Raw genomic sequence first — 20,351 nt, 5'->3', positions numbered from 1 at the left:
AGACGAACGATCGATCACATGGCGTTGCTTTACGAGAGCCTGCACGCGCTTAACTGGTGTCCGGCACGTGCATAGGTACCTACGTAGTGTATACAGGCAGGCCGATCAACAACGATCGGCGGTGTTATCCGCGTGCACACGTCGACAATTTATGAGAAGTCGATCCGATATTCGCGAGATGCACTCGATGCGAATTGAGCGCTAAAGCGATAAAAATTCGCCGTTTTTGTCAGTCCGGAAAATTATCATTAATATGCATTTTGCAATTTTTATATGTCGATATTTATTGCTTAACTTTTAGATTTTTATTATAATATATTTTATAATACGCAAATCACACGATATCGATATTTAATAAAGCCAATTCGCTTCGTGAATAATTCCGGCCCATTTCGATAAAACTGTTTGCGAGTTCTATAATTATTTTGAGTTTATAAGAAAAAAATTATCTTAATTATTCGGTCATTTAAACATTATTAATAGAAAATACGTATGCAAATTAAAATTGTAGACATAAATAAATCTATTAATGTTTTTTATTTCTGTAAAAATTTCGAATATATCGAATTTAAAGACAATTATTATTCCATTACAATTTTCGGATCTCGCTATAGATTTGCCAGGTAGCGAATTATCACTTTCGACGCAGCAATTTCCCATGCGGAATCGTCGAAAACGGATCGTGATCGTAAAACGCAGCGCGTATTCTGCCATTTGACGATCGGGTTAAGTTTGTGTTTTGCAAATGGATAACGTTGCTGTTTCTTCATCGGGCATCCTGTGAATTATACGACATTCGCCGTACACGTATAGGTGCGAGGGGTAGTGTCAACAGCCTCGTAAAGCGCGGGACGTGATCGATCGGCCGCCTCGTTTGATCCAATACCAATCAGGGTCCGGACAGCGAGCTGCAACATGGCTGCTCGTTTATCTTGCAGAATATCGTCCTGAATTTCTTGTCGTGTACATACGCGCCGTAGCGCGGCGCGTTTTCCTTTTGAGCTCGAAAGTGTTTCGCCGGGGCTAATGAACGTCGTTTTTATCGTCGCAATAAGATCGGCTCCGCCCGGTCATGAAATCGGATTCGCCGGGCGGAGTAACGAAGTCGATTCTTCGGCCCAATGTCGAAGTAGCGCATTTACTACAATTCCCGGCACATTGACGCCTTCGTGAAACGGGGCCGTGATCGATGGATCGATATCTCATCGCGGAGTAATCATTCGCTTTACTGCCTGACTCTCTATATGTTAAAACGAAGAGCGCATATGTACTAAGGCCGCATGTCGATCAGAAAGATTTTTTAAATTCTTCAGTGAACGTAGAACACAATGAATGATTCTCGATTATTTTTGTCGAAGATTATTTTATATATCATCGGGAGTATTCCTCTCGAAAATAAAATCCTTCGTATTTGACCGATAGCTCGAACCTGGTATGCACCCTGCATAAAAATCAATCTCTTTTCATAAAAAAAAAAAACAGAAATTTTGAAAGAAAGAAAGAAAGATTAAAAAAAAAAATAGAGATTTATTTATTGCTTACAGATTTATTGATTTATTAAAAGTATTATATATTTTTTATGTCAGTAACGGATAACTTTATTTATCCATACATTTATAAGAATACATATTGTTTAAGAATGAAAAATAAGCTAATATAAAAATTTTGAACAGGATATTTTTATCAATCTTTTACAATTTTATCCTAATGCTCTGGATACCCGCCACTCCGTGTGTGCAAAAGTATACCAAGAGTCACTTAGGCTAATCCAGTCTAAATCCAGCTTTCGCTAATATTCTGTATTGCTCTCAACATTATCCTTCGGCGAATCGCCTCCTGGCAAAAGTCGAGAAGCGGTAGCCGGCACACCTGGCTCCCGCTTCTCGGCGGATTAAACGCGCAGGCATTTAGGTACTTCTCGGATGTATCTCTTAGAGAATGTCCTAATGTGGTTCCCACTCGACATGACGATCCCCTTGCGTTCTTCTTTCCCGCGCTTCTCATCTCGCTCTTCCAGCCCACTTGCACAAGTTGAATCCTCGAAATCCTTGAGCCTCTTCAATGTCGAGTGGTATGAAAAGTTGTCTAAGAATTAGAGATGTGCCGAGGACTCGAAATGGGTTCAAAGTACAGGGCACATATCCGCGCTATGCTGAGTGAGAAACAATGAGAAAAATAAGGCAGGCACATCAAGGAAATAGAACATGCAGATTTAAAATATAAGGATAAATTGTCATATGTTATTTAACTTCTAGGTTTTTGATGGCTGGATCTAAAAGAAATCAACGGTATTTACCAGATTTCCCTCATTTTCAATTTTTCTTGTTGTAAATTAGTTAAAATAATATGAGAAGATATATAAATTCGAAATCTATATTTAATCAGTATTTTTCCAATAAATAGTAATATATCAGTTAATATATGAATATAATAAAAATGATCTATTTTTATATAAATAATTACTGTTTATTAATATATTGATAGTTTATATCTATTAAAATATCCATTGATTTTTGTATTTCTATTTTTTTCAAAATATTTATTATTTATAATAATACTGATCAAAAACTCACACGCACGAAGATACTTATCGAAATACACACAGATTATAAATAATTAAAAAAGAAATTGACGCGAAAAGTCTCGCAGGATAAGGATCGTGTAACGCGCTCGAACACAGGGTAAATTGCAGCGGAAGTGCAACATGTCGAGTGCAACGTTCCAGAGCGCGATATTTCAGCGGCGCGTCTGATGACAAATGAGCGGCAATAGCTACTTGCTGCACAGCGAGCGACCGAGCGGCAACAACATTCTGCCGCGCAACCACCGCTGACGAGAGCGAATGATTTACCCAGTAATACCGATAGGTTGTTATGATCGATTCGTACATTAATGCCGGTTAGATGCACGCTCGCAGGGTCGGTTGCTACCACGCGAGAATATATCGTTGCGGTGATATGTCTCTGGGTCCAAAAGATTGTATACAGCAGCTTGTTCGTGCGATAATTATGATTTGTGACGGTCAAAACGAGCAGATACGAAAAAAGTTATAAAGAAGGTAAAAATCTTTTAAAACTAAAAATTTTTTTAGTTATTTCTTGTGCTGATTTGACTGATCATTCTAATATTCGTGTTAAAATCCATATTATATACAAAGACATCTTTGTCTGTTTATGAAGTATTATATCAATGTATTGTATATATAATGCAGCGTAATATTAAAAATATAATATTTTACTTTTATGGATATGTCATTTGAAGCATATGAAGAGCAGCGACAAAGATTTACGATAACTCAATCTATATACTTTAATGCCATGTTAGCTTATGTCTTCATAAAAAGACGTTCCTAAAAGGACTCGATGCATATGATCCTTGTCATAGTGTAATCATTTTTATCCTTCTGTGTGAGATCTATCATATGTTACTGCGGCCCTGTGTCGCGACGGGCGTCCAATGCGCTTCTCTCGGTATTACACATCGATGTCGATGTTCTGAGGGAACCATCGTATATATATATAAGCGCCGCATACGCCGATTGATGTTTGCGAGAACACATACGTGCATAGAGAGGTACACGTATTTACAGAGCGGCTGAGAGAGGCGGTCCAATTTCGGTGCCGATGTTCGATTTGACGCCGTGGCGCAGATAAAGTCGCTATATCGGGGTGTAAGGTATCGATACTTTTTGTATCCATATCGCTATCAAATATAAGTGTCGATGACACTCCCTTCGTTAGAGTACATAGAAAAGTGTTAATGATAAAATATAATTTATTTTTTAACCAAGAAATATGCATATTAAAAATTGATTTTATTCATCAAATATTTAAAGGCAAATAAATTATTACTTAAAGCTGATAGTGCGTTTCAAAATTTGATTTTTTCTCTTTAAGAGAAAAATACAAAATACATTTACGCATATATATGTAACGATGTTCAGTTCGATACTGATATACTGTGATATTAAAAAGGTATAAATTGAATAGTTTTTATCTAAACAGAAGTATTGATTTTTCCATAGTATTGTAGTATCACTAGCATTTATGGACGCATAGATATAAAGTACTTCATAATTTCTCTCTCTCTCTCTCTCTCTCTCTCTCTCTCTCTCTCTCTCTCTCTTTCTCTGAGTACCGATTCTCGATTTATCAGAGTGATTCCCTCGAGGGAATTTATGGACGCTCCGCTTGTGCTATCTCCAAGATAACTGATTTTTGCAAGCTGGATGATGGATTCTGATGCGAGTATTCGAACCACACATAACGACGATTTGCCAGAGTTTGATTGGCGACTAAATTATAGCAATATCAGGCTATGAAAAGTTGTATAGACGTTAAATATTGCACACACCGTAATATGTTTTTTTATTCCAATAGAAACGTAATTATAATGATATGGAAAAACCAGAGTATTAAAAACTATATCGAGAAAGAATAGAATCAAGCCAATTGGAAGAAAAATATGTTATTAGACATTCATCTCGAGTTTACTGCTCATAAAAATCCGTACGCATTTCCACTATTATCCGAAAAGTTATTTTTCTCAAGGATCGAGGCTTGGCGATTGCCTTGTTTCATATTTTGCATCGGTATAAGGACGTATTATTGACGTATCGCGGTATAGCGAAACCGGTTTCTCATCCGCTCTCGGTCGGGTCGTCGCAAGCGAAATTATTCCCGTCATTAAACCGACGTCCCGGCGCCCTGAAGATGAGAGCACGGCGTTTGCCGGTTTTATGGACACTTGCATTTTACTGGTTTAATCTCTCTCCCGCGAAGTTAGTATGCCCTCGCGTCCCTCGACGGATATTCAGCCGTGGCCGTCGGTTTTTTCTCGGCCCCATCGTCGTTTTCCCGGATGGTTCCGCGCCGGATGTCGCGGTTTCGGAGTACCACCTCCTTCCCTTTATCGACATGTTAAATGCTCTTAATTCCTTACTTGTCGGGACCGTCTTTTTGTCGGATGCGGAGATGCTTTTGCTTTCTTTACGAAATCCATACGAAGTACATCCCAATGGGTGCGTTCGGGAAGACACTATTAATGCTATTTGCTTATTTTATCCTTGTTTTACACCTGATGAGCGATAAAGATAGAATGATGCAATAGCGCTAATAGCGCGCTTCCCGAACGCAGCCGATGAATTTAGGTCTTTGCGAAAAGTGTGCAGTTTTATTTGTCTTTTTTTTCTAAAAAAAGGCATGTTAAATTGATACTCGCATCTCTCGAAGTCTTCTCGAAAGTCTCGAGTTGCTTTGTTGGCTTTTTTCCGCGATGCTGATTGATTCTGTTGCTGCGCTAACTTTGTGAGCGGCTGTCATAGCATATTTTGACAGTTGTGTGTAATATTAAAGCGTCTGTGATGTCTAGTATATTTAAAATTTATATATTTTATAAGCGTTTGAATATATTTAAAATATAAATAAAGGGACTCTAAGTAGTATTAAATTATTAATAATTAAAGTAATTAAATTTGCTTAAACTTCTATAGCTTTAACAATACACACATAATAATAATTTTTAGTAGTTTCTAATGATTGATTCTATACATAATTTGAAAAGAATTATTTATTTATTTTTATTCGTTTATATCGAAGGTATTGTATAATCTTGATCTATTATTGAGATCCGAATATTGAGATTTCGTTTATACATACCAAGCTTTTTAATTCTCACCCATGTCGTATGGATTTCGTTTTTAAAGGACGGTGATGACGGTGACACCGCGACGCGATTTACCTTGATCCACCGCGTCATATCATATCAGGTAGCTTTTCTGTGTTGCATCCTATGCAGCCAGGTGTATCATAAAACTACCTCGAAACAACTCCGACTCGCCGTGCGGATGCTTTTATGGTGGCCCGAGCGCGCGATACCAGATACGAGCAATCTCCGTGAGTAACGCGCCAGAGAGGGATGGGGTGCGGGGAGCTTCATCGTCACTCAGAACTTTTCGGTATGCTCGCGTCTACAAGGAAACTGTGCTGCATTGCATCATATTGCCCTGGAATCACCTTCGGAAAATCACAACGCTCTTGATGCGAAACGGATATACGCGGGATAAACTAACGAGTTCACGAAGGATATAGGGAAAACCGAAAGTAGGCCGAAAATGAATCCGTAGACGCGCCAAAAAGAATCAACGTATTGATTAAATTCCTGATCTTTGTATACATTTTATTTTTCGTGTTATAAATTTTATATAATTAAAATCGTGCTATATGAAAACCTTAATTATTAATTGACTTCTAACGAAGGTTTGTTTTTCTAATATTGAAAATAATCGTTCGGATATATAGTTATAGCGTCATATTTATTGTAGACATACATAGATAACAGAAAAATATACAGCCGGAATTAATTGTAGACAGAAGTAAAACGAATATTTGGAATGCCGGTTAAAAGACAGATTAATTCATAGAGAGTTACAAATGAATTTGTGACGTTTAATTCTCAGCGCGGCATGAAGAATTCCGCGTCGCGGCGAGCCCGGAATCTCTTTCATGATACATAGAAGGGGCGCTTTTTTCCCGCCACTTTACGGCATCCGGCGTGGGTCGGAAAGAAGGCTCCCCCTCGGGCTCTTGGTGTATAATGTCCGCCACCGGTTAAAAGAATAGGCAACGCACTCGTGACAGACCGAGTGCTATTGTCCTAAAAGCCGCGCGCTCGCCCTTCAAAGCGTATACGCGAGCTCTCTCCCTTCGTTGCGCGCTCTCCGCAATTTTCTCGCGAGAGGTTGAACGGATAGAGAGCTAAATGCGATATGAGCTAGATGCGAAATCTTGAAACCAAAAGAGCAGCCGCGAGAATATGCGAAGAGTCTCCAACTCGCGAAAACTCACATTGAATTTTTAAGAAGCACTCTTCGCTCATAAGAAAGTCTCGTCGAAACGAAACGGTCGTTTCCTTTCGTCGCGAAAGTTGGCTATACGATAGAACACGATCGGCATTCGCTTTTCTCTGGAAAATGAACTTTTCCTAGCAATTTGTGTGTATAATTTCCGTATATATTATCGAGAACGAGCCATAGATCAATACCATAGATATAATTTTGATACAATTCTGCAGAATCGATTTTACATGGGATTTATTGGATTTAATTGAGATCCGCTTTAACTATATAGCAACTTTCAAGAATTCGAGTAGAATGCAATTAAAAATATTCTCCTAATCTTTTAACTGATCGTTATAAGAGAAAGTGTACGACCAGACATTAAATTTTTTGTGCTTTTAGAGAAAAAAGCTAAATTAATAAACATATTTAAATAATTACAGCGATATTTATAGCAATAATGTAACAGTATTATGACAGTTTTAATAATTAAATGTGGTATATAATTAGATAAGACAATAACATTTAAATCTAATGAACTCGAAATATCTTATACTAAAGCATTGACTACATTGGTCGTTACTAATGAATAAAAGCATGTCATGATTCATTACCGAAGGGCTCGTTTGCTGCATAAACAACGATGGACATTATTCGCATCGCTTCTTTCCGTTCGCGACCCGTTCAAATCCGGTTATTAAAAGCCGCCGTGGACTGCATAATATACGCGACGGCGCGCGGGGCGTAATGTGCTAACGATCCGTTAAGTTCGTCGGCTAATTAGATCGGACACTCACCTGGATGCGCCTAATGCGAACAGATGCAAATGACACCTAACGAGCGACTTCCAGACAAAAAGGATGCGCTGAGCTTTTTTTCCCCACTCATGCGCTACTGCGATCGAAATGCCTGGACCTCGCATTTCGAAACGTTTTATGTGTATATCATAAAACGCGTGAAAGATCCTTTTGATGAAAGGTTCAAATTTTTTGTGCATACAAATTTTTTTTAGAGTTTTATATCACGACACAGTGTAAAGTATAGTATAATATTATCCTAGTTATTCTATTTTGAAATCATTGTTTGTTTATATTCACTCACAATTATTATATACGTAAAAATATCTATGTTTATTGCATTTTAGGTGACATTTATTATATCTAATTTCTTTTTTATTTATTAAAGTCGCAAAAAATTCTTGATTTATTAAAAATTAAATAACCGCATTTCTTTTGAAACACACACGAATTTGTAAAGAAATATAATTTTGCTATTTGCAAATTTTTTACGAGTGCCAAGTGATGTGTGAACCGTCGAATTTGAGTAATAGAAAACCGTGATATATATACCGATACATTTTTGTTGATTATTAATAATTAATTTCAAATGCGAGAGAAATAGGATATTCGACGTACATTTATTTCATAGTTATATCTATTAATTGTATTTCCTGGTAGTAACGAACTTGGCCTTAATGTTTGTTTTTGTCGCCACTACGCACCTCTGTGTAGTGTACGCATGTGTACAACGCAGCACCGTCACCGTCGCGTCGGTTATAGGCTGCCGGTGTTATCATTCGCGCGGCGACAATTGAGTAGACAGGCGTAATCGAGCTGCTACACATACGTCGCGTTATTGTCGCTTCGAAACACGATCTCGACGAATAATTACTAACTCGCGTTATTAATTATTTTACGCGATACACGATTTGCAGGTATATATTGGGACGACAAACATTTAGCGAAGATATTTTGCGCGATTTATTGATTCGAGCTATATACAGAAATCGAAACACTAAAAAATATAAATTTTCCTTTTGTCGTGGAGTTTATTTTAGTATTGAAACACTATCTATTTCACATCGTTGTTTCGCCGATTAAAATAGTTCGTCTACTGTTGCCGAATCGAGAGCGCTAAATCAGAATCCTAAAGATAATTCGAATGATAGAAAGCCATGATGTATAATATATGATGTTATCGTTTATTAATAACTAATTTGAAAGAATAGAATACCTACCTAGCGTACCTTTATTCTATAATGCGCATCATGTTTAATATCTCGTGCGATAATAATGAATCGACTGGCAAGGTTTGGTATTAATTTTTTATAATGTGCGCTGTGTTAACAAAAAGTCGCCGTGGAATCATTCCCGCGTGGCGAGACGCGAGCTGGCAGATTGCGGCGTGAACAGTTCCATGTATCGTCACATTATCCTTTGAAATATAGTCGGGAGAAGCTGCCAAACGCGCCGGTCAGTCTCTATACGAGCAAATCAATCCGTGCTATAAATCCATTTCGATTAACGACTAAGGATTTGTGAGCGTGTCGATGTGACAGCTATTTATTAAAGTTTATTTTATTGCTTTTTACTTAAGGTGAGAATCGGTATAGGAGACGCGAATCACAAATTATTATTTTATTGCGATATTTTTTTATAACTATTTTCTCAACTTAATACTTGGACACATAAGTATCATTGGATTTGAATTTTTCGTTTACTTGAATGTAATTTGCATACTATTTTTATAGGGTAAACTCGGGTAAGATGGCCATACAGGAAAGATGGCCAACTCATATGTTCATTCGATGTTTCATGGCGAGCTAGATTGAAAGAACATATAATAGGTTGGCCATGCATCTTTCCTGTATGGCCATCTTACCCGAGTTTACCCTATTGAGGTCGCGAAATAATTTGCAAATCACCGAATCGATTGATTTAAGTGTGATTGAAAGTCATGATACATTGAGCTTTTAATTATACATGTATTTTATATGATGGATTTATATGGCGTTTAAGGTGAATTGCGCACACGTGTGTGCGAGCAATATTAAATTTTGATTGTTCCCGAACGTATCATGATTAACTATTCAACTGTTTTAATTGAAATTATCGATGTTTTTTTTTTATTTTCGAATTGTTTGATTATTAATTAAATCGAATAAGATTTAAACCATAATGCATGAGATAATGTCTAATCTGATCATTGTCGAAAAAATAATTATGAAACAATAATTTACTCTTCTTTTCTACCCGTTTTGATCTAATTTATTTATTTAACTAATTCAAACACACAAATCTCGCGCGAAGTATCTGTACAATAAATATCTGTCAATACGCTTATGATCATGAATCGTGAGACGACATGAATACGGAACAGTCATGATATTCTGGTAATTAGTGCGCGCGCGAATGTGTAATTAAATCTAGTTTCGCGAGCGAGTGTGTCAGAGAAGAAAAAGGCTCGGGGAGGCATCGGGCGACGGCGGAGCAACTATAGAGTAAATAACTCATTTATTATTTTACTTGTCATTGGAGAAATTAATTGACTATAATCATTTCATGTGCGTGCCGCAATTATTTTTAAAAATACTGATTATCTTGGATGCTGCTCTAATCTCGATACTTTTGTGTTTTACAGATCAACAAGTAGCTGCGTTACAACTTCGCCGCTGCGTATCGTGCGGCCTGATGCCGAGCGGTGAGTTACATATCACATTTTTTATTTTAATTGACAATGAGATAATGAATCTATGGAAACTGTATCTCATAATTAGATACATGTAAAATAACGATAGATTTATTATATATCAAGAAATTAAGAATGTTACAGATAAATATATTTCATACATTTATTTATTTTTAAATGGGACAGACTGCAACAGATTAATATTATTGTTCAATCTTGGAATGTGTACACGTGCGCGCGGATTATTCGTCGATTTATCGTACCCATAAGGATATATGCATTATTTATTGACGCATGGCAATTGGACGTCTTGTAAATCGAGAGAATTAAATAATCAAATAATTAAATTAATAAAATCGAATCAAGAGTGTAATTGAGAGATATATTTGCTTGAAATTTATAGGATAATTTTGCACAGGTATAAATAATAATTGATAGGAAATGAATTTTAAGTTAATAAACATTTGGTTCTTCCCATTTCACATTAATGATGAACGTTTCAGAAGTCATAATAGAATTATGATTAATCGAATCGGCAGTGTTATTCATATCTTGTTACGCTATTTTCGACAGCCGCGTCATTATCGTGCAGTCGAGTGTAATTGATTCAGTAACGGTGATTGGATACTTTGGATGAAACATAATGGTAATTAGTTCGCGCATCGTATCGGTGACGCATAATTCTTTAAGATCGATCGATAAATCTCTCTCACTGCGCTGTCAATAGTGATCCAGCTTCGTTTAATGTATACTGATCGGCAGCGCACAAAGCGATAGAAGTTATTCCGCATGGAATTTATTTATCGCGGCAGGACGAGCGTTTATAGCGCCGACATTATCCTTTCCCTTTCCGTCTCAGCGGTTTTCACAAAGAGAGAGAGGAACACCCGTTTACTTTCGAAATTTTTCCGATGTTGCAGTAGCAAGCGAAGGGTCCACATGTCCCACGTGCGCGGCGGCATATCGCGTTTGATATCGAGAATATAGAGCATACGAGCAAGACAAATTAATTAGATTCTAGTGCACGTTTCATGTTTAGCGCTATACATGATTCCATTTGAAATTGAATTTTACCTGTTCAATAAATTATTTTTATCGCTCGATAATTGATTTAATATGTTAATTCTTAAGCTACAATGTGAAAATGCACATACTTCCTCTTTGACATGTTTTTATAATTATTCCATATCTGTTTCATATAATCTATTTTATATTTTCTTTTTTATAATTTAAGATATATACTCTTGATCAATAATGTTTCGAAGATTCGTATATGAAAGAAAATGGCGTAATACCATAAGTTAAGAGAATTCAGATGTCATAATAATGAAGTGAAACATAATATTCTCATATTTAAAACTTTTCTTCTGAAACAATTTTATTTTAAAATGTGCGTGTATGAGCAAGTATTAAAATAATGAGAACGTTCTTTGAATTTTTCTCGATGGCTAACATTTGCATAAATCCGCATTATTATATTGCTGAAAATGAATAATATTTCACGTTCGACTTTTACATATTATCAATTTCGATAAAGCATCGATTGTAGCAAAATTTTTAAATATTGAATTTTGCGATGGACACGTGAAATCTCTTAATTATCACTTTACATAATATTCATTGAAAGAAGAAAAAATATCTTACTTCTACTTTTAGACTATTATCGGTCTTAGCAGACTGTTCGACGAAAAAAATAGGTACAAGACATAAAATCCTTTTACATCAAGGCTTCAATTAATCTCAATTAATGCGCAAACGTGTGTGCACGCATGCACGTGCGATTGCGCAGAACGCTATCTTTTGATAGGACTTTCGTCGTGCGGGCACGCACACGATCGCGCGCGCCGATCGTTATTTCGTTTTTTAATTAGCCCGGAACGAAGAAAGCTCGCGCGCTTAACATCCGAATGAACTACTTCTGTGCGCCGGCCGATAATTAAGATTGATGTGCGAATACGAATGCGTAATTGCGCCGGACGCGGCGCTTTTTTTCGCGCGGTGCGCGCGTACTTCATCAATCACCAGGCATTTTTTGAGCTCTGGGCCGCGCCGCGGCGCGCCGCGCTGCGCCGCGTCGGTGCAGCACACATTCCGCGCGCGCCTCGCTCGTCCAGCCGCGCTTATATCGAGCCAAAGTAATTGGCAGAGAAGTGTCGATGCCGTTTGCCGTCAGAAAAAAATATCGGTCTCCTTCATCAATAGTATCGCCATTGGTTTAGAGAAATTGCGGCTTTTAATGAAAGCTCCGAGGATTTTTCAATTTAAATGTACCTGTTGCGCGTTAAATCAAGATTTACGAAATATCATAAATTAGATAACTCGGGGAATGGCTATCGTTTTCGATAACTAACCGCATTTTAGGAGTTAATATTTCTCTTAGTAGAGTATATCGATCTATCAATAAAGTGACATTTTGATGAATAATGTCACTTAATGTAAGACAACTTAACTGAGAACTAACTTTCTTGAGAATGTGAGCTATTTAATTTATTGTATAGAAAAAATTACAATATTTTTGAATCTCTCTCGAGTACAAGACAAAGGTGTTGAAGCATCTGAATAGAAGCGAGATCACGGTACCGCGATAGCATTGTAGCATTCTTGGGTGCATTCGCCGTGGCGGTGGCAAGAGAGAAGTGGAGTCGTTGTGTCGCCAGATGCGAAGTTATTGTGCATGTGCGTGCGAGGGCGTGCAACCAAGCCGCCGCTCATTGTGTGCGCGCAACATGCGTCCGATGCAAATGGGACTTCTTTCTCCAGGTAGGATCGCAGGTGCGCGATGGAACGCCTCGCGAATTTGCACCGTTGTAATGACCGCGTTAACGATTGCGTTCCTTGGCTGATGATCGTTCGCAAACTCGCCTTCTCCGGCTCTTTCGTTACGTTCCGCGACAGTTTTCAGGCTTAACGAGTAGATTTTTTTGTTTTACGGGAAGAATAGGCTAATGAGAGATTGAACTTTATCTCATTTAAAAACGTGAAAAAGGAAACCATTACGATGATGTATTTCGTGATGTGGATTCTTAAACATATATGAGCAAGATGACTTTGCAGTAAAAAAAGCGAATTAATATATAAGTATATTAAATTAATGCTATTTTTTGCTGTTGTCTAAGCTATTTTATGATTAGGATTGATGATGATTTTATATTTATTCGTTTTATTTATATAGAGATGTAAAAATGTTCAAGGTATTGCGACAAGGTACTTCTGCAATTTATCCGACTAAAAATAGTTGGAATCGATGCATTGATTGTTCTCATATAAAAGCATATGTATAGCTTTTCATCAATTTGGAACAGTGAAAAAAAGCCTCTGAGAATTTGATGGAAATCAGCGGTTGTTGGCGGACGCGCGACGTCGTGGGAGAACTCATAAACGCGGGCACGCACGACGCACGTCGAAGATAAACATTACCTACCGGCGATGCCGGGCCGGAAATTGTGCTGGGAAAAATATGCAATAAATTTGTTTTGCTCGCAGTAGCAAATCACGCAGCCGGTAGCCAATCACGAGCGAGCGGTTAAGCGTCGCGGCCGCTATATTTTGCGTTGCCGGCGAAAATAAATCGTATTGCGGGATTACAATGTAGTACATCATAATGTGTCGTGGCGTCGTAGCGCGATTGACAGCGGCTGAATTTTACATGAACCCTCTCAAACGAAAGAACAACGTGTGTAGTGCAATTTTTTTAATAAAAGCTCTCATAATAAATATTTATTGTCACTCAATAAATAATAGGAAATATAACAGGTATCTTAAATTATAATTTTTTATCACGATATCATAGAGGGTCAGTTTTAATGTTTCTTAATTGTGAAATTTTTACAAATGTATACTATTTCTTGTTTAAAATTATTTTATGAGAAATATCATTTATTAATAATTATTAGCAATATAGATGTTAAAATTAATAAATATCTGAAACCATATGTATACTAACACAAAGTTAATATAATTAGATATATATTTAAAGAAGAAATTAAATAAATATAACTATAATAATTGAATTAAATTTTTTTTTATTAACGAAAGAATATGTATGTATTGCTTAAAGTGGATAATTTACGTGTTAACAATATATATGCGCATCGCGTACCAAATTTTTCGAAAAAGGTGGAATTAACCCCTTGCATCGTACACATTCGTTTGAACAGATTCTTCATAGCTCGTCGGGCTACGAGTGTCATTTTATTAACCAACAAATAAACACGGGCGGCAGATGGCCACCGCGAACATTCGCCGACGAATAAACGTCAATGCCGGCCTGATTTGCAGGTATTAAGTTGCTCAATGAGTCTGACATTAATTTCGGGCTCGTTGCTAACGCAGTGGAGTTATATCGACGAGCGTATTTGACGAACGAGCGATATTTATCTCGCGATTAAATCGTTTCGATTTGTCCGTAAAACTGCCAAAACCAAAGCTCTCTATCGCTTTCGCGTCATCTGCGAAATGATCCGAATGCTGTCAAATCCGATGCTGCCAAATCCGACGGCTTCGATAGTTTCATCCCATCTTGGTCACTTACAAAATAGATCAAATCGTAATTTGATAAAGTCATTCAAAAATGACCGATTTTCCTTCTTGATGTTGCTTCAATTTTCAATTTTGCTGATCTTCATATTTTGTATATAAAAAAATTTAATTCAATTATTATAGTTATATTTATTTAATTTCTTCTTTAAATATATATATGTAATTATATTAATTTTGTGTTACCTATAAATTAACTTTATAATATATACATGATGTAAAAATATGTAAAGTTTGACATCAGTGAAACTCGAAAATAAATGAAAGAAGATTGTACAAAACAGAAATTAACACAGAATTTGCCGTGAATAAAGTCTTAATTTTCAGAAAGAATGCTGTATCTACTAATTATAATGCAGTATAAATATAAATCATTTTAATGAAATAAAACATGAAATTGTAAATTAACTATTGCTTGTAAATCAGAGATCAATCGGTGTGTGTAGCAAGCGCGAGGGAATTAGTATTTCACTTACTTCTCCCGATTCACTCCAATTTCCGAGTAATCTCGCTGGCTCGCGAGCTTTAATATGTAAATCCGTCGGTGCAGAAACCGTTTCGTTTGAGGGTTATTATCGATCTCTCGGCATGTGTTTCCGTACGGTAAATCAGTTATAAAATTGATCGACGGTATCGCGCAATGATAAAATTGCCACTTTTGAAAGAATGAGAAATATAAAATTGTAATTCAATTAAGATTGCGAAGGCAGGATTTTACCCGTAGCGAGAAAGGATATAAAATTATATCTTTATCAAAATATTTATCGTAACTAATTTTTCAAATAGGAATCTAAGAAGTGGAAAACGATATTTTGAAAATGTAATTTTACCCATCCTTATCTGTCTCTATAAAATTAGATATGATTAAAGATTCTTTATTAGAAAGAGAATTGGTATTCCATATTCAAAACGAAAAACATGAAAAGTAATAAGATTTTTACAATGATAGTATCATTTTCTTTTTGTTAAAAAATAAACTAATAGCGAAAACGAAAAGAGATTGTTGAAACTGTTTGAAAGATTTTAGTCGTGTAGTCGATTTCCGGAATTCGCGAGCGTTGAAGCTGCGAGCGTCGAGATCAAGGAAGTCGAAGAGAATATAGATGGCATCGAAAAAGAGGGAAAATAAATAAATTTAAAGACAGTCTCTGTGGGAGATACCGACAGCTATCCCCGCGGGCGGAAAGTGCAAGGCGGTAGGGAGGATGCTATCAAAGCAAAGGGCGGTGAAGGCAGTTCACACCGTAGACTTGGCGACTTTCTTCGTCGCGGCTGGCACTCCGGGCTTTGTTTCCTCTCGCTTTTCTCGTGGAGATTCACTCGAGCGTGGGAGACGTACGCATTTTCACCACTCCGCAATACCTTCTTGCCGATTTTTCTGCATGCGAGTGGTACAAAAATGCAGGTGATGCACCACCGAGATGGATCGACTAGTAGGCGTCGCGTTGCGGGAATACGTTGCGAGAGAAGCGAATATTATGCTTGCGAGAAGTATGCAGGGGAGAAGAATAGAAGCTCTCGGGCGGAATTTTCGAAAATTTTAGCGAGAAAAGATTTTTGCGATCGCGCTTCTTTCAATGATTGTATACAAATACAGTGATCTGGGAATACCGTCATTATTTTTATCACAAGATTTTTTTTATTATAACGCCGAATATTTCTTGAACATATAATTTTTTTCATATATTATTGTTTTTATAGAATTTATCTATGTGTATATTGTATAACAATATATACACATAAAAGACAAGACATATATAATTCATAGTATACAAAATAATGAAAGAGTTAGCAGTACATTAAAAGTATATATATATATATATATATATATATATATATATATATATACACATATATATTAATCAAAATATATTGTAATGTATTTCTCTACAATATGTAGCGATTAAAAATAGGAGTATTACACGTCATACAATTGTTAAAAGCAATATCATTGTAAAAGGTTGTAAAAGGTAAGCCCGCGCAGAGAACGAGATTTTTTTTAGAATTTCTACATTGATTGAGAGAAATTTCTATTTCGCACTTCGAGATAGACGGATAAATATATCAGGGTGGCACGCTTTTATTGGTATATTTTTTGGCGTGACATTATCTTCATCGCGCCCCCCGGTATTCGATTCCAGTTCTTTTTCCGTCTTTTTTTCATTTTTCATCGACTCTGTCGTTGGCAAGGAGTCGATTTCTGGCACAGCGATCTCGGCAAAGAATTGTGCCAAGCTGCAACCTCTGAGGAATCGATTGTTAGCTTTCGTCTTTTTTCTCCTGCGTCTTTTGCTATTTCTTTGCTCTTCTCACCTTCTCACGTGCACTTTAGTGAGGACAAGGATATACGTTCTTTTCAACTTTTATTAACGTTATTTTTTATTATTTTACACATAACAGCGTTTTTAATATCTGCAATACTTTTTTTGTAAAACATGTCTGGCTAATCATTATGTTGGAATATTACACTGTCAGACATTACTTTTAAACTTTTAAAGGATTCTAAAAGGCTAATATAAAGAGTTTTAGCAAGGATTATATTCCTTTGCGCACAATATTATAGAAAATAATAATATGGTCAGTTTATTGAAAGAAGTAAATATACAAGATTGCAATATATATCAACATGTATATTAATATATATAAATATGTATATTTCTCTATATAACATTTATGTAATAGTGCATTTAGACCGATAATATATCGCATCAAATATCATCTTGCATCGTAACTTTTGTTAGTGATTTAAAATAACGTACGAAATATGGATATAGGTACCACGGATTTCTAATTAATATATGCAGAATAGAATGGAGTTACACGACTAATGAATATACCGCGAGGCATCGCGATCGAGGGTTCGTGCGATGACGTTTATCTATCCGCCTCGAAATATCCATCAGCTAGTCTGTTGGTATTAATTAACTGTCAGTTGGTACTGAACAGCTGCCGAAGAATTGATTTGAGGGATAGCATAGCGTATAATATGCATTGATGATTGATAGCATAGAGAATGTAGACATTTGAGACTGCAAAAATGATTAATAATCCAATTATTATAGCTATTAATGAAATTACTAGCGATCCGTTCTTATTATCAATCTTTCTATTTTCTTTTAAAGTTAACTTGAATGCCGATGAAATTATTTAGAAGAATTCTATCAGGTTTTTTAGAATATAACAAGAAAGATTCAATAATAAGAAATATACTTCTTGTACCAACGCACATTTAGCAAATTGTTTTTGTTAATTTATCCGTATATATTAGTCTTGTTTTCCCTAAGATTGCAATTGTTTAATTAATATGAAAAGGTGATTATATAATTTTAATCGTTTAATTTTTCCACAATGGTGCAAAATAACTTTTCTTCACTTACGCGTGATTATCGGTTTATGATGTCGGTTTTATTCGCGATCGATTGCAAAGCGTCTCGAGGAAAATAATGCACGTCACGATCGCACATTAATCGCCACAACGCGTTACATATGAATCTTTCCGTTCGGACGTAGTAGGGGTGAGAGGTGATTTAATAAGGCTATATTTCGCATTGATTTATAAATACACCCCGCGAGATTCCACGCAAACTCGTGCTATTCAGCTAATTGCTCCACAATACTGAAATAATAGCGATGTTTAGTTGTATATATGTATAAGTATATAGATGCCGGAGGGACCATACGCAAACTACATCTTATATACGAGAAGACTATATACATATAATTATAACAATCGATACGGTAAACATTTAGTACTTTATTGGACTAACGTAACACTGTCTTTATTAATTTTCAATTTTTTTTAGACAAAAGACAAAACGTTGTTAATTTATAATTTGCAAAGGATGAGTAATTACAGTTCAAGTTCAAGTAAATGTTAAAATCATAAGGTTCATTTTAAATACGATATCATATAAAGATTACAATTTCAAAGCTGTACACTTCTTGCGTCTTTAAATGCATCATTTAATATTTTAATGTATTTTTTGTGTAATGGGAATTTTATACGATAAGTTAGGATTTCAAAATTAAAAAGTTTTTAGAACTATGTACATATAAAAGCTATTTCGATTCTCGAAGTGCGGAGGACTTGCGCGTTCCACCGTTCTTCGTTTCCTCGGCTGTAAATAACCGTCAGGGCCGTTCATGACACGTGAAAAATCCGATGGTCCGGTTTCCTCGGCGCGGCTCGGCGCCGCGGCGCGCCGCGCCGCGCCGCGCGCTCGTTCCCCAGATTTATCGATTACAAATTGCACGGCTATCAATCGCCTAATAATACTCTCATGAACATGTGTGCGCGCGTTCGCGCGCTGGCCGCTCGCGAGATGTATTTATGAATCGATGCGAAATATAGCCTTATTAAATCACCTCTCGCCCCCGCCGAGACCGGGAAGATTCATACGTAACGTGTCGCGTTTAGCGGCGATTAATGCGGTTATCTGCGATGAGAGCGTTATTTCCCAACGGTCGTGAACGAGATGTTTCGCCATCGCTGCGCCATTATAAAACCACTGATCTATCGTGACCGTAATATCGATGCTGTTAAGTGAAAAACCGACCCACTTCCTTTTCGCGTGTTTAGACACACGTTGATGCCGGTAAATAAATTCCGCATCGTGCAGCGAATGATAATCGTTATTTTTCTCTCCCGGTGCACTCGCACAAAACGAAGCAAACTTGACATCGTCTGAATAATAATAACGCATGCAAATTTCATGAGAACCCCGAGTACGCGCGTTCGTCTCTTTTAAACAAAGGCGACTTCACGTTAATATCGGACGTACAGTGACAATAACGTTTATGCAGCGTCGTCGTATAGACTTCGAGAGGCGGACGACATGCAAAAATTATGCAACCGCGGTAAACGCGAGGCGCACCATCGGCTTGATTTAGCGATGAATACTTTATTACGAAGGACAGAGCTGTGTGTGTGTGTGTGTGCGTAGCGAAGACAATTTATCGACGGCGAAGAGACCGGATGAAAAGCACACACGACGGGGCGTTCTTCCGTCGCATGTCGTCGCAGTTGCGCCGCGCGTTCCCGCTTCTCGCGCGCCGGTCGTTTATTTATATCGCGCATTCGAGAAACTCGGAAGCAACCAAGTCGACTCGCAACGACAATTGAAAGTCCGATTTGCGAATTTATTCAGCGGCAAACGCGGTTACCACCGCGCGGAAGACATCGCGTGTTTGCTTTTCTCGTGCGCGCATAATGCACTAGTCATGGATTGATGCGCGGCTCCTCCGTGACGCCGCCGCGCAATTTGCATTACGTCGAGAGAGTCTGCGGGCTATGAGTCTTCTCCCCCGTGATCGAATGCCACGTGAAAATGCGTATGGTAAAATTAGCTCGATGCTTTTTCTGAATTAATGAGTCGTGTGCATATGCGTATAAAAAAGGGATATTGATGATTATTGCACTTTATCAGAATTGCTTATGCCCGCATTTTTTGTAACAGACCATTATTTCATTCTCTTGTTTAATTTATGCAGTATGCACAATATATACGTGGCG

At 37.0% G+C, this 20,351-nt stretch overlaps 1 long non-coding RNA gene across 2 annotated transcripts in view; it reads left to right on the top strand.

Moving 5' to 3' along the window:
- LOC143897207 (uncharacterized) overlaps nucleotides 1-20,351 on the top strand; it is a 274,838-nt gene that overhangs the window by 70,721 nt on the left and 183,766 nt on the right. For both annotated transcript variants that reach the window (XR_013256875.1, XR_013256876.1), the window contains exon 4: nucleotides 10,256-10,315. This is a non-coding gene — a long non-coding RNA (uncharacterized LOC143897207). The remainder of the gene's footprint in view (nucleotides 1-10,255; nucleotides 10,316-20,351) is intronic.

The sequence above is a fragment of the Temnothorax americanus genome, unplaced genomic scaffold (genome assembly GCF_048541705.1).
Source record: "Temnothorax americanus isolate GAGA-0224 unplaced genomic scaffold, ASM4854170v1 Scaffold2, whole genome shotgun sequence".
Lineage (NCBI taxonomy): Eukaryota > Metazoa > Arthropoda > Insecta > Hymenoptera > Formicidae > Temnothorax > Temnothorax americanus.
This window is presented reverse-complemented; position numbering and strand designations above follow the sequence as displayed.